The 15,840-nt window shown below is 36.0% G+C and overlaps 1 long non-coding RNA gene and 1 other non-coding gene across 2 annotated transcripts; one reads left to right on the top strand and one right to left on the bottom strand.

Annotated features, from left to right (window-relative positions):
- Nucleotides 1-7,112: 7,112 nt before the first annotated feature.
- LOC138896911 (uncharacterized) lies at nt 7,113-9,050 on the bottom strand. Its single transcript, XR_011410483.1, has 2 exons — nt 8,423-9,050; nt 7,113-7,702 (listed from the first exon to the last, which is right to left on the bottom strand). It is a non-coding gene; the product is annotated as an uncharacterized lncRNA (long non-coding RNA).
- A 5,634-nt stretch (nt 9,051-14,684) lies between these two features.
- LOC117275660 (U2 spliceosomal RNA) lies at nt 14,685-14,880 on the top strand. Its single transcript, XR_011410796.1, has one exon. It is a non-coding gene; the product is annotated as a U2 spliceosomal RNA (small nuclear RNA).
- Nucleotides 14,881-15,840: the final 960 nt, after the last annotated feature.

Raw genomic sequence — 15,840 nt, 5'->3', positions numbered from 1 at the left:
CATCGAGTCTTATGTGCCATTTGTGAAATGTGAAAAGCCATGTACGCGAGGTGACGAGTACGTACTCGGGCTTATATGCACAAATTTTATTGGGTTAAAATCTTAGGCATTAATGTGTAGTAAATTGGATAATCGTTGGCATTTATTAAACCATCTATTTTCCATGCCTAAATCCTTGTTTGTTGAATTTGTTTTTATATGACAATTTGATGTGATTGTTATTTGAATATTTATGTAATTCCGTGAGTTTGTTGGTTTGATATTTCTTGGAATTTAATCTCATTATGGATTTTTTCTCTGCAAATAATTAATTAAATGAGCTTAAGAAGAAGTGTTTATATAATTATTGAGGATTTGGGGATTAATGAAGGCATTGCCCTATGCTGAGGAATTTCTATCTATGTTGATTATTATTTTTGGGTCTTATACACATTGTGTGGAGCCTTCGGCTATTTGTTTTGAAATTAATTGATTTGTTGTATTCTTTGGAATTGGTTGTGGCCATTGGGCAAATTGTGATATGAATTGATTTTGTTATGTTGCCGTGATAAATTTTCGTATACATTGTTGTGTTATGTGAGTTGTTATTTTGAGGATATAAGGGTGGTATTCTACTGTTGATATTATGTGGGTATAAGGGTGACATTTCACTATTATTATGTGTGTTGGGATATTGTCTGGGCGGAGTGATAAGGGTGGCTATAGGAGCGATAAGGATGGTTATAAGAGAAATAAGGGTGACTATAAGAGCGATAAGGGTGGCTATTGATATTGTCAGGGCGGAGGGATAAGGGAGGTTATTATAGGAGTGATAAAGGTGGGTATAGGAGAGATATAAGTGGCTATTGTCAGGGATGATATGTGATGATGTGGAGTTATTGTGTTGGTGAATTTCATGTGATGTTGTGATTTTCCTTGTGTTTATTTTTATACCTTGTGCAATTTATCTTGTTGTTGATAAATTGATAACAATATGATTTATGTTGAAATTGGGAGCTTGTGGTTATTATCAGGCGGATTATAAAATGAAATATGGGCACGGGGTGCCGTGAGTAAATAATGATGATATTGGCACGTGAATTGTCCGTACAGTTGAGATATGAAATGCGGGCACGAAGTTTCGGAGAAAATATGATGGTTTTATTATTGGCACGTGAACTGTCCGTGCATATGTGATATGAAAAATGGGCACGAGGTGTCGGAGAAATATGATGATTTAATTATGGGTACGAAGTGCCGTAAAAATATGAAAGTGGACTAAGACCCGTATTGACGAAAAAAATATGAAAAGGGCTGAGACCCGTATTTTTATGATTATGAAATGGGGTGTCACATGGTGACTTTTTATTGAAAGAATTATATTCAAAATATTTATTTGGAAGGATTTTTATTCAAAAAGTATTAATTGAAAGATATTTATTTGAAGAAATTATATTTGGAAGAGATTTATTGAAAGAATTATATTTGAAAAATACCTATTTGAGGAAATTATGTTTGAAAGATATTTATGGAAAGAATTATATTTGAAAGATATTTATTTGAGGAAATTATATTTGAAAGAGAATTATTTGGAAAAATTATATGTGAAAGATATTTATTTGAAGGACTTGATTTAATTGGGTGTACTTGTATTTATTATTTGTTGAGCGATATTAATGGTGTTCTTGTTGCCCTATTGTACATATCACTGGTTAATAGCCTTTTAGGCTAACTTCGACAAAATCACCTTCAACAATGATGATGTTACATTGGCCGTTTTCACAATTGATCTGAGAATATCTATTTCCTTATGTCTATACACTTTTCAGAAAGAATTGAGTAAAAGACATTGTCGTCTATGAAGTCTGCATTCGAGAGTAAACCCTGCGTTGACACAAACCAGGCAAACTGAAAATTAAAACTTGAAAACAAATATCTAATAAAAGCTTAACTTAGTCACGTAGCTAATTTCTAAGTCCCCGGCAACGGCGCCAAAAACTTGTTGCGACCAAACACACTCACGCAAGTATACGCGGTCGTCAAGTAATAAAGTGACTAAAAGTCGGATGTCGAACCCACGAGGACTTATGATTAACTATTAACTAAATTAGACTATCCTAATTATCTAAACAAGAATTAAATCTAAAAATATTTTATTCTAAACTAATTAAATAAGAAAAATATAAATAATAAACTTTGAACAGAGAAAGAGCAGATTTTAATGATATCAATGTAATGAAAACGATCTAGGGTTATGGGCTATCTAACAATCCTATTGTATTCTTCAATTGAATTGACCGACTAATTTATCTAGCTTATTGGTTGACAGGGTTAATGCTCATAAGAATCTGTCGAGTTCTTACTCGCCTATTCAAGCTAACCTAACGCCTATATGTCTATGGAGTTAGAATCAACAAGAACGCATTTATAATTCCTGTAAATCAACCAAGCAAGGCAATTAGGTATATGTCTATCCTAACCACGAATCCGTTCCCCGATGCCCGAGTTCAAGAACTTGCCCTACTCAATCCTATATGCAATATAGAATTCCCACTTTCGAGTTCAATTCTAGATTCGTAGATAGTATTCAATTGGTGATCAAGCAATTAAATAATTAAGCGCAAGATTGAATAAATAAACTAATATGATAAATCAAGAAGTCAAAATCAATATCCGAATAACAATAGTCATGAAAGAACCACAACCCTAGAACGTGAAGTTTAGCTCCATATAGACATGGTAGCCAAACAACAAATCATACAAAGAAACATAAAGATTACTAAGTTTGGTGGGAGAAAGATGAAACTAGATAAATTACGGCCTCCACAGCTTTGTCGTGGCTTTTTCCCTCTTCCCAATATGTTCCATGACCTAAAAGAGGCGTTTTTGGCTTATATATTGCGTACAAAAGTCGTGGGCCAAAGTTCTCCTATTTCTAATCAAAATCAGCTTCAGGGATTGATGCTAGGGTGGATGCGTCGCATCCACCTCGTCCTCCACTTCTCAGCTTCGCATGCTAGGGTGGATGCTTCGCATCCACCTCGTCCTCCACTTCTCAGCTTCGCATGCTAGGCTGGATGCTTCGCATCCACCTCGTCCTCCACTTCTTAGCTTTGCCCAGGTGCAGATGCTAAGGCGGATGCTATGGGCCGACTTCACTGCTAAGGGTGCACGAAATCTGATCTTTTTCTAGATTGGATGCGACGCATCCAATCTCTCTTCCTCTACCTAGAGCACCTTTTATTCATATTTTTGCACTCCAAACATCCTAATTCACCACACACAACTCAATTAGTCATAAAACCAATAATTAAACCATGTTGGGCATTTTAAAGATCAAATAACATCAAGAAGCGGTTAAAACATGGGTAAAGTAACATCAACACATATCGAAATATGCCAAACATCACTACCCCACACTTAAACCTTTGTTCGTCCTCGAACAAACCATCATATAGTAGACGAAACAAAATTAAGCTCTTATCATTCAAAGCACACTGCACCTATGACCATGGTTATTTGCAACAATTAGGCTCTAGACTATGCATCACATACACTTCCCTTTACTTATGCCCTTCTTTAAACATATTCGAACAAAGACAACATGCTCACAACAATGTCACTATGCACTCATGGCTTGAACAACCAATATCATAGAGAAGTCTAATAACGTTACCTATCCCTCGTGAAACCATGTGCCCTCACAACAAGAACAAGAGAGCGAGTTCAATCCACACATTCGAATCTCATGATCAAATATATTTTAATGACTCACATATATGAAAGAAAATCGCTCACTCTCACAAAGAAGTCACATGCATGCAATTGGTACCATAGGCTTGCCCTTAATGTAAATCTCTACTAATGTAAGCTTGCTCGATCTAAAATCAATTAGGACTTTTTCATGCTTGTACTGTGGGCTAAGGGACGGGTAGGATATATTTAAGGAATAGTGACTCACCCTCCTAAGCACTTTAATACATCACAAAATTACTTTAAGCATTTTTTTTTCTTTAACCCCACTTCAATTTCACAAATAATATCACCCCAACAATATTTCCTCTTTCTTTAAGCACTACTTTAATTCATACCCACTAGCAAGAACAAGACAACAATTTATTCATCTATATTTTTCTTTCTTTTTTTCCAGATTTTTCTCTTTTTTTTTTTCAATTTCCGCTAGTGGTGTATTATTTTACAAAATAAGTGCACCCTTCTTTCTTTCATTGGTTCCACTCAAAAGTCACCCCACACTTAGTCCCTTCTTACTTCTTTCAGCGTTCATTTCACAATTAAAGTGCTTTAAGAGGTAAAAGGATCAAAACAATGTCAATTAAGAATAAAAAGGGTATAGGCTTGTAATGTGGGTACCAAATAAAAGGTCTATAGGCTCAAAAGGAGTTAACTAGGGATAAATTTTATTTGTGATAAGCAATAAGCTCAAAAAGATCAAAGAAAGCCTAAAATCATTTTTCAAACCGAGCATCACCTCAAATTTCACTTCAACTCACATACCGGGCAAGTTCTAGACACAAGTACAATACATGGACTACACAAAAACCTCACCACACATGGCACATGACTCACTAAGGACGATCACATTCCGACTCTCAAATAATGCAAGTATTCACGGAGCCACGAGATATTAAGTATTAAGCGCAAAGTGAACACAAGTCAAGAAAACGAGAAATAGTCGTCACAAAACATGTTATCCAATATATAAAGGCATCAAGATTAATATCAAAATATAGGGGAGATACTACACATGCCAAAGCATAAATATGCTACTATGAAACAAGTCAAGGGTGCTTAGGTTCATCATTCTTCCTCCTTTTATTTCCTAAATTCCTACTCTACTCTAAAAAGAAAACAAAATTACCCGGTTCAAACTACATCCCATGGAAAAGAACCGAGGCACAAAGAAAAACCATAGGGGATTATTACTACCTAAAGAAAGCTAAAAGATATATTTTTGGATTTTTTTTTTGTTTAGACTTTAATCCCTCAAGAAAACTGTCTAGGAGATCAATCGTCGGGAAAAGTCCAATTTTTCTACTTTTTTTTTTTTTTTCCTTCACAAAAGCTATTACACTTAAGAATGAGTACTACAACTAAGCTAAAATAGCACAGAAACTCATCCAAACGATCTCCTCACCCCACACTTAAAATTTTGCAATGTCCTCAATGCGCACTATAAATAATAAGAGGGTAAACGAGACTCCCTGGTAGGCCAAAGGCCGAAGCAATAGCGGCTCATGAGGTACTCAGACTTTTCCCAGGCATCGTCCTTTGTGTGGGAACCCCACACTTAGTCCTCACCATCTAGCTCGTTTTTGCACTCTTCTAATGGCTTTGCTTCCTATGCTCATAATCCTACAAAACAAAAATAAATACTATAAAATAATAAAAATAAAATAAAATAAAATAGAAAGTAAACAAAAATAAAAAAAAGCAGTAAAGCTGGGTTGCCTCCCAACAAGCGCCTGATTTAACCTCGCGGCACGACGTGAACCGCTTTTTGCCTCCACCTCGAACTTATGAATTGAGCCCCTAACATGGCATCCAGTCTGCGGCTATGCTCCAGTGGTGGGGCTACAAAGATAACCTGGCCAAGTAATAAATTTTTCACTCTACACTTCTCGGCCTTTAGATGAGGAATATAATTTTTGCTTTTTGGCACAACAAATTCAAAAATATAGGCACTCTCATCCTCACCCTTTGACCCCCTCATTGGCTCAGATGGCTCGATTGCTATCTTACTATCTAAACACAATGTGGAAAAAATATTGGAATGAGGTCTAATGTGCCTTAACTCATGAATTGTACTACTATTTACATCCCCATATATACACACACTCAAGTCTCCCAAAGTAATGTTATCTATTCCCTCATATGACTCTAGAGCATTCTTCTCAACATTGGCATCCTCAAGAAAAACATGGCCTAATGATTGGTATTCTTGTTTTAGCTCCTCAATTTGGTCTAGAAGATTTTTTTCAGCTTCACACAACTCATCATTAAATTGTTGGCCATTACACGCATCAACCTTTTCATTCAAATTTGCATCCAAGTTATGCACAGCCAAGCCAAAATTATCAATTTTATGTGCAAGATCATCTCTTTCCTTAGACCAATCATTCACCAACGTTGTCAGAAGACAACGTCGTTCCGCATATTCCCTTAATCGAGAATATTCGTCCCAATACCAACCCTTACTCCCATATTCAAATTCAGATTTTCAAGAGTTCAGGTCATGACAAGCCCAAAATGACGGGCCATATAAGTCTTTCATCAACCAAGAGTCTTCATCAATAACCTTACCTCCATATATTTCATCCCCAGATGTCATGCTGAAAGAACTAGAAACACACTAAGAGAAAAATCAAATAGTTATAAAAATAAAATATTTACAAAAAGAGAAGAAACAAAAACTTGTAAAGATAAAAGTAGAAGCCTACTGTAGAAAAATAGTTAATTTCTAAGTCCCCGGCAACGGCGCCAAAAACTTGTTGCGACCAAACACACTCACGCAAGTATACGCGGTCGTCAAGTAATAAAGTGACTAAAAGTCGGATGTCGAACCCACGAGGACTTATGATTAACTATTAACTAAATTAGACTATCCCAATTATCTAAACAAGAATTAAATCTAAAAATATTTTATTCTAAACTAATTAAATAAGAAAAATATAAATAATAAACTTTGAATAGAGAAAGAGCAGATTTTAATGATATCAATGTAATGAAAACGATCTAGGGTTATGGGCTATCTAACAATCCTATTGTATTCTTCAATTGAATTGACCGACTAATTTATCTAGCTTATTGGTTGACAGGGTTAATGCTCATAAGAATCTGTCGAGTTCTTACTCGCCTATTCAAGCTAACCTAACGCCTATATGTCTATGGAGTTAGAATCAACAAGAACGCATTTATAATTCCTGTAAATCAACCAAGCAAGGCAATTAGGTATATGTCTATCCTAACTACGAATCCGTTCCCCGATGCCCGAGTTCAAGAACTTGCCCTACTCAATCCTATATGCAATATAGAATTCCCACTTTCGAGTTCAATTCTAGATTCGTAGATAGTATTCAATTGGTGATCAAGCAATTAAATAATTAAGCGCAAGATTGAATAAATAAACTAATATGATAAATCAAGAAGTCAAAATCAATATCCGAATAACAATAGTCATGAAAGAACCACAACCCTAGAACGTGAAGTTTAGCTCCATATAGACATGGTAGCCAAACAACAAATCATACAAAGAAACATAAAGATTACTAAGTTTGGTGGGAGAAAGATGAAACTAGATGAATTCCGGCCTCCACAGCTTTGTCGTGGCTTTTTCCCTCTTCCCAATATGTTCCATGACCTAAAAGAGGCGTTTTTGGCTTATATATTGCGTACAAAAGTCGTGGGCCAAAGTTTTCCTATTTCTAATCAAAATCAGCTTCAGGGATTGATGCTAGGGTGGATGCGTCGCATCCACCTCGTCCTCCACTTCTCAGCTTCGCATGCTAGGGTGGATGCTTCGCATCCACCTCGTCCTCCACTTCTCAGCTTTGCCCAGGTGCAGATGCTAAGGCGGATGCTATGGGCCGACTTCACTGCTAAGGGTGCACGAAATCTGATCTTTTTCTAGATTGGATGCGACGCATCCAATCTCTCTTCCTCTACCTAGAGCACCTTTTATTCATATTTTTGCACTCCAAACACCCTAATTCACCACACACAACTCAATTAGTCATAAAACCAATAATTAAACCATGTTGGGCATTTTAAAGATCAAATAACATCAAGAAGCGGTTAAAACATGGGTAAAGTAACATCAACACATATCGAAATATGCCAAACATCACTACCCCACACTTAAACCTTTGTTCGTCCTCGAACAAACCATCATATAGTAGACGAAACAAAATTAAGCTCTTATCATTCAAAGCACACTGCACCTATGACCATGGTTATTTGCAACAAGTAATCTTGACATGATATAAGAATGGTTATGCTTCTTTTTCTTTTTCTTGTTTGTTTGTTTTTATGGTTTTGACACAGAGAATTGGTATTACAAGAACAAAGCCCAACCATTGGATAGTTTATAGGTTCCAACTTGTTTTTTTTATATATATTTGGCCCGCAAAACACATACTATTAGCTTAACATTGTTTCACATTTTTTATTTTAAAAATGCAATGAGGCCTTTGATGTGGGCAAAGAAAAAGAGCATTTAGAGGACGAAGAAATTGAAGAGGTATGACGATTAGATCTGACCAAGCGACAAAAGCAATGATCAAGATGAATCCAATTCCAATGAATCTTCCTTAAGTTAATATCGAGGAAAACTCTTTGGATTCTCTCTCTAGAACATGAGCTCTCCTCTCAATAGTAGTTGATATGGCGAGGAAAGCAAAATCTGGAGGAGGAAGGAGTACCGTACAGGTCAATCCAACCGGAAGAGACCAAAAAAAAGTTCCATTGTCATCGGAGGCAAAGAAATTTCGGAATGTCAATGCAATTCAAGGCATAACTCCATTAGATTTAGAGAGAACAATGGCGTCGACATCAACAATGGTGGAGAACACGCCGACAACGAAATCATGGGCAGATCGAACGAAGGAAGAGGTAAGTGAATCGGAATTAATAGGAAAACAAAGCCATGCAAAAACACCAAAAATAGGGGGAAATTGGAGTGGAATTGTAGGGAAAGGTGAACCGAGTGAAGGGTATGACCTTACCGGAAAGTGAGGGGAACAATTGAAGGGAAATGTGAAAATTACAATGGATGACATAAAGGATGAGATAATCTACTGGAGATCTGTAGTAATTTGCTATGTCCTAGGGTCAAATCCACCGCAAACTGTTATGGAGGGCTACTTCAAAAGAGTATGGGGATCATTGGGGATATATAAAATAGCCCAGGTGAACAGAGGTGTGTTCATAGTAAGATTCCACTCACCGGAGAACAAGGAGAGGGTGGTGGAGGAAGGAATAAGAATGTTTGACAAAAAGCCAATGGTGGTTAAACCATGAATACAGGACATTAAATTTGACAAACAGGTGGTTGAGAAAATACCTGTGTGGATTAGACTGATGAATCTGGATATCAAATACTGGGGTCAAAATGCTCTAACAAAAATTGCAGGAATGGTAGGCAACCCACTCAAAGCGGACAGAGCAACAACACAAAAGCAGAGGCTACAATTTGCAAAAATTTTGGTTGAAGTTGAACCAGATGAAATGTATCCAGATTTGGTGATGTTTGAGAATGAATGTGGTGCGATCATTGAACAAGAGGTTAGATATGAATGGAAACCAGTATTTTGTAAAGCATGTGGCAATTTTGGACATGATATTAGAGAATGTAGGAAGCAACTAAGGTAGGACAAGGCAAGGGTGGAAATCAACAAAGAAACAGGCAATAACAATACAAATGGCTACAAGGAGAAGGAGAAACCAGAGGAACAACAATACAATGAAGCAAGGGACATTATCCTAATAGAAAATGGGAGTAACAATGACAAGCAGCAGGAAACACAAGGAAATAAGAACCAGACAGGAAATAACAAAAAAAAAACATGAAGCATGGCAAGTGGCACAAGGGAAGAAAGCATGGAGAAGTCGAGGAAGCAATCACAACACCTATGCTGAAGTTACACAAGTGAGCAACAAGATCAATGGAATGAATGAAGGGGAGGAGCAGTCTAAGGAAAGGCAGATGGAGCCACAAGGAAATGGCAACAAATCAGGGAAGGCTGGGGGGCCTAACCCCCACCTCCCTAATGGATAGTATTGAGTTCTGGAACACCAGGGGACTAAACAGGACAACCAAACAGAAGGAAGTGAATCTATTCCTTCAAAGACAACAGGTTGGACTGTTTGGGCTCTTGGAAACAAAGATTAAGAGAGCTAAGGCAAATAAAGCTGCTCTTAATCTTTGCATAGGGTGGTCTTATACTACAAATCACTCTAAACATAATGCAGGAAGAATATGGATATTGTGGAGGCCTCAGGTCTTCACTATAAAAGTAAAAATGGTGATAGAACAACTCATTCATAGTATCATAACTCACAGTACCACAGGGAAGAGGATTAATGTGACAATGGTGTATGGATTCAATGACCATGCACTAACGTCTGACTTGCGGAGAGACATAAGGATGATAGCTAATCAAATGGTAGGGGCATGGGCAATTATGGGAGACTTCAACTCTATACTTAGCCAAGAGGATAGAGTGGGGGAGCAAGGTGACATATGCAGAAATAAAGGAGTTTAAGGAATGTGTGGAACAATGTGGACTTCAAGAACTGAAATCATCGGGGTGCTTTTATACATGGAGTAATTAACAGGAAGGACAGGATAGAGTGCTAAGTAGAATTGACAAGGTGATCACCAACAATGACTGGGTGAATAAATTGCCAGCATCTGAGGTTCATTATATGACAGCAAGAGTATATGATCATTATATGACAGCAAGAGTATATGATCACAGTCCTGCAATGATCAAATGTGTTTTTTATATATATTTGGCCCATAAAACACATACTATTAGCTTAACATTGTTTCACATTTTTTTATTTTCTTTATTGCATAGTCAAAAATGCAATGAGGCCTTTGATGTGGGCAATTTTACTAGTTACTAAATAATGCTAGACCAAATATTCTGACGTCTAGCTCTTTTACTTCTTCTAAAAGATCAGTTGGTGAAGCATACCTTAATATTTGGAATATACCCAACGAATACCAACTTTAACACGCTTAATAATTGGCGGAAAAAAAAAACAAGCTTAAATACTTGTTTAGTACAACGTGTGGAGGATCAATATGCGCAACTTAACGTTTTGAAACGGTGGAAGAATAAGTCAAAACCATTTTCTGTTCTTTTCATAATGGTTCGAAATGTGCTAAATGTTACGGTTTCAAGCATGGCGCCAGTGGTTGGTGAGAATGGCGCATGGCGCCAAAATAATTTTTTTTTAATTCATGAAAGAACTCTTGTGTAATTTGCAAGTTTAAAATTCAAAATTACAAATTTGCAAGATTTTTCCTGAAAATTATGAAGTTTAAAGTTATATACTTAGTAAAATAAAAAGTTCGAGCCTTTGACATTTTCTCTTCAAAATTCTTTACCTTTTTATTTTTTAACTTAAAAGTTGTAAAATAAAATATGCCACTAACCGGCTTCCTTACGGAGCCATGACCACCACACAAAATTACACTGGATGGATCTTTTTAAAATCATTGTTTATATTTTGATCTCGTTAAGAAATGTTTTGGGAAAATAGCCTTGCACCAAAATTTTAAAGCACTAGGAAATATGACCATCACCAGAATTTTCAAGCACAATGCTGAAAAATTCCGGTAATAAAATTTGTGGTAAAATTCTGACGATCACCATAATTGTTGCATACTTTAAATTCTACCCAACGTGCTATAAAATTCTAGCACTTAAGAAAATTCCTTATGGTATGGTTATCACCCATCTGCTAGAAGCTAAAAACTTATCCCTTGTTGACCATCCCTACATCACTGTCACCAAGTCTTACAATTCAAGAGAATTTGCTAGCATGGGTTATATTTCTATAAAGGGTGCCTTGGTCATGAAACAAAAAGGTGAAACCAAGAATGTCCCCTCCGATTCCAAGGGAAAAGCTCACGTGTTTCACCCAGTACAAGTGATTCTGACCTCTCAGAAAAGCTTGTCTCCATCAATGAAACACCGTCTGTCATCAAGAACTCCTTAACCTCTATGCAAAGCCAGATTGAAGATATCCATGGAATGGCAAAGGAGACAGGGTCCAACATGTCCAAGATTCGAGGGCAGATTCTCAAGACTGCACAAAAAACTGTAAGGGCTTTCAAAGAGATGCACGACATAATTGATGGGATCTATGTCAAAGTGAATGCTAGCTTTGATCGCCTCAATGAGGCAATTTGCAACACCCTTACCTACTTTCTGCGTCGCTGATGTTTGGTTGTTTAAGATAATTTTCTTTTTGCCTTGTTTTTGCGACTGATGTTTCAGTCATGGGGTGTACTCTTAGGACAAATACTTTTTATTTACTTGCTTTTATATTGGTTTTGTTGATGACAAAGGGGGAGAAATAGTAAGCAAGCTTAAGGCATGCAGTTCTATGTGTTTCCTGCTTCTGCTTTTGTTTTGTGCGCTGTTTTCAATTTGTAGGTACATCATACGGTATACAATTGAGGGGGAGTCGACTACAAATGAGCGAAATGAGGCACAACAGAATGTCCAACTGAGGGGAAGTCGATTAGATACATCTACCATGAAACGCAGATTAAAGTAGAGTTGACTACAACACTCAAGGCGGTTGATCAATAGGGAAGTATTTTCATTATTATTTTGTCATCATCAAAAAGGGAGAGATTGTTAGATCTCAGTAAAATTGCAATGATGCAAAATAACCAATTACTCCCTATGTGCAGGAAAAGATTATGAGCAATAAAATGGAGGAAATGAATCCAACGAAAAAGGAAAGAGAAGCGGACAAATCAATCAAAGAATATAGATAAATCAATTAAAAGAGTTATTATAGGAAGGATCTAAATCAAAGGAGATTACGGGCACGAAATCATCCGCTAAAGATTCTCCCACATAATGACGTCAATTGAAGGCATCAATCAAGGGATTTATCAACGGGAATACTCTTTCATTTTAGGAAGAAATCATTCAAGCACGCGAGTCAAGACAAGTCAGCAGAAGAATCAATCTTGGAAAAAATCAATCTACGAATCCATTTGAATACGACTCCCTTGGGTTCACAATCTCTCAAAAAGATGTACAAGACTTGAAGGCCTCGAGAAGTATAAATACCTACTGCACTAGCTTTGGAAGGACATACTTTGATCAAACCAACTTTAATCTCTTTGTTCTACTTCAAACAAAACACTGTAGTTTGCTTTAGATTCCTTATGTAACAAAGAAGAGAAGAGAGAGAGAAAATAACACTGGTGAGGCATTATATTAATTATAGAGAGAAGAACGAGTGACATAAGTTGTTGGTGTATAACAATATCAACACATCTATACTAAGATTCTTAAGCTTCCATCAACATGTTCTTCATATTTATAATAATTTAATATAGAAATGCTCATTTGTTTAGTTTTTTGCACACAATAATATATCAGAAACTTCTGATGCTTCCTCTCCCTCCTATCTTCTCTAATGGAAAATTTATTATTTCTGCATTAAGTAATCTTGACATGATATAAGAATGGTTACGCTTCTTTTTTCTGTGTTTATTAGTTTTTGAATATTGAGAGTTGATCCATGTATGGTTACAAACTTGCAAGATTTTTCCTTAAAATTATAAAGTTTAAAGTTATATACTTAGTAAAATAAAAGGTTCGAGCCTTTGACATTTGCTCTTCAAAATTCTTTACCTTTTTATTTTTTAACTTAAAAGTTGTAAAACAAAATATGCCACTAACCGGCTTCCTTACGGAGCCATGACCACCACACAAAATTACACTGGATGGATCTTTTTAAAATCATTGTTTATATTTTGATCTCGTTAAGAAATGTTTTGGGAAAATAGCCTTGCACCAAAATTTTAAAGCACTAGGAAATCTGATCATTACGAGAATTTTCAAGCACAATGCTGAAAAATTCCGGTAATAAAATTTGTGGTAAAATTCTGACGATCACCATAATTGTTGCGTACTTTAAAATTCTACCCAACGTGCTATAAAATTTGGGCGCTTAAAAAAAATCCTACTAGCATACTTTAAAATTCTAGCAGGGGCTTTTTTTCTCAAAACATCTATTGTCTGGGTCAAAAAATCAATAATGACACAAAAGTATCATATCTATGTCATTCGCTTAGCACCAGGGACAGTGGTTGGCCCAAAACCTGGTCCGCTAGACCGGCCCACTAAGGGAGCCCGACCAACTTGATTGCAGGGGTAGAGTTAGAATCCAAAATAGGGCTTCGGCCGAACCCAGCAACCATAGTTCAATTTTATATTTGTCTTAAGAAAATTTATTTAGTATGTATAAATTATTAATTTAGAACTCAAATTTAAAAAGTCTAGAATCTAAAAAATATAAGTTTAAATTCTGATTCCGCCTCTGCATATATATATATATATATATATATATATATATATATGCAAGCCTAGCTAGGTAAAACCTATGAAATTTTTTGTCGTTGTTGCGGCGAAGGGATTGGATTAAAGTTTTTTGAAATAATTTAAAGTTTACACTGTCACATGTATAAGGGGAAGACTAACTCAATTTTTCAAGGGGAGAGTCCACCACCTTGGCCTGGCACACCCCACCAATGCATTTAATGTTCTTCTGTTTAAGGTTTTGCCCCAAAAAAGTCTTTTTAAATGCTATTAGCCAGTGTAGTTTGAGTTTATTTGTAATTTGTAAGAGTTTCAACGTTGGAGCAAATTGGGTAAACTAAACATAGCATTCTTCCAATGGCACAGGGATTATTTATTAATTAAACATAAAGACTTACATGACCAGTTAAAAGAACTCAATAAGCTGTTTTCTAAGGAAGCATATTCTACGAGCAAAGCAAAGATTTGGCCGTAACTATAAGAAAAGGCTTTCAGTTTTTTATGAAAGGAACTTTATATGGTCTTGCTATTTTATTCCCACATCGAGGGTGAGAAAAGAAGAAGCAGAAGCATCAGGTATAAATTAAGCGACTCGAGAAGAAGAAAAGCATACCTTTCTCGGCCTTTTGGCTAAGATCAAGTGTAGTATCTGTTCTTATCAGTTTAATATCTGATATGTGAGCCATCGACTCACACGATATTAACTCAATTTTTTAAAGGGGAGAGTCTACCACGGTAGCTTGCTATCTGGGCTTTCATGTGTCACCTTGGCGTTGCACTATTGCCTTGGCCTGGCACACCCTACCAATTCTAGTGCAATATTGTCTTTAAAATTAGGGACCACGGGCTGTAATCTCAACAACATTTAATGATAGTAAGAAAAAGTGATGAATTCTTTTAAGCCAACGACTAGTGAATGTAGCTTCAACCGAAACAAGTATCCTTTTTGCATTTATTTTTACGAAAAAAAGTATTGGAAACGTTTTACATTCCAAATGAATACTACACATTGAATTCATACGTAATGGAGTGAGAAGAAGAGGAAAAGGAACAATAATTAAGAAAAAAATATAAAGGGGGAATGAATTTTTCACCATTTAATATTAGCATGACATATGTATCACTACTCCTATTAAATATTTTCAGTTTCAGTTCTCTAACTTTATATTCAAAACATAGATTACAAGAAGGAAGAACGAATAGTAAGAAATTCCTTGGCTAAATATCGTTTTTAAATGTTGTTTGTGTCTAAAAGAATAATGAGTACAATTGTACGTTACTAATTAAATAAAGAGATACAGTTAATGAATTTTATTTGATATAAATAATTCAGGGGAAAAAAGGCCAAGTAATGAAAGAAGAAATAAATATATTTCCAGATTATGAGTTCGAGAGGTGCATAGAGCGCTTTGGCCATATGAAAATCTAAGAAATAAATCTCTTACTATTTTGCAGTGCCGGGCAGTAAGCACTACATATTTCGACACGAATAAAAAATTTAGATCAAAGACAATGGTCGGTTTTTTTTTACAATATTTTTTTCTTTTTGAATTTAATTAACCGACCAAAGTTGGTCGATAATTTCCGACCAACTTTGGTCGGTATTCCTTTCCGACCCCTAAAATACCGTCCACACATAAATGATCGCATTTTGGTCGGTTATTGGCCATTACCGACCAACTTTGATCGCTTTTTACCGGATTTCTAGTAGTGAAATTTCAAGTTGTTCATTAGATATATAAGCATCTTATTAGAAGAATCACCC

This window comes from Nicotiana tomentosiformis, chromosome 8 (genome assembly GCF_000390325.3).
Source record: "Nicotiana tomentosiformis chromosome 8, ASM39032v3, whole genome shotgun sequence".
Classification (NCBI taxonomy): Eukaryota; Viridiplantae; Streptophyta; class Magnoliopsida; order Solanales; family Solanaceae; genus Nicotiana; species Nicotiana tomentosiformis.
The sequence above is the reverse complement of the archived record's forward strand: the minus strand, read 5'-3'. Positions and strand labels throughout refer to the sequence as shown.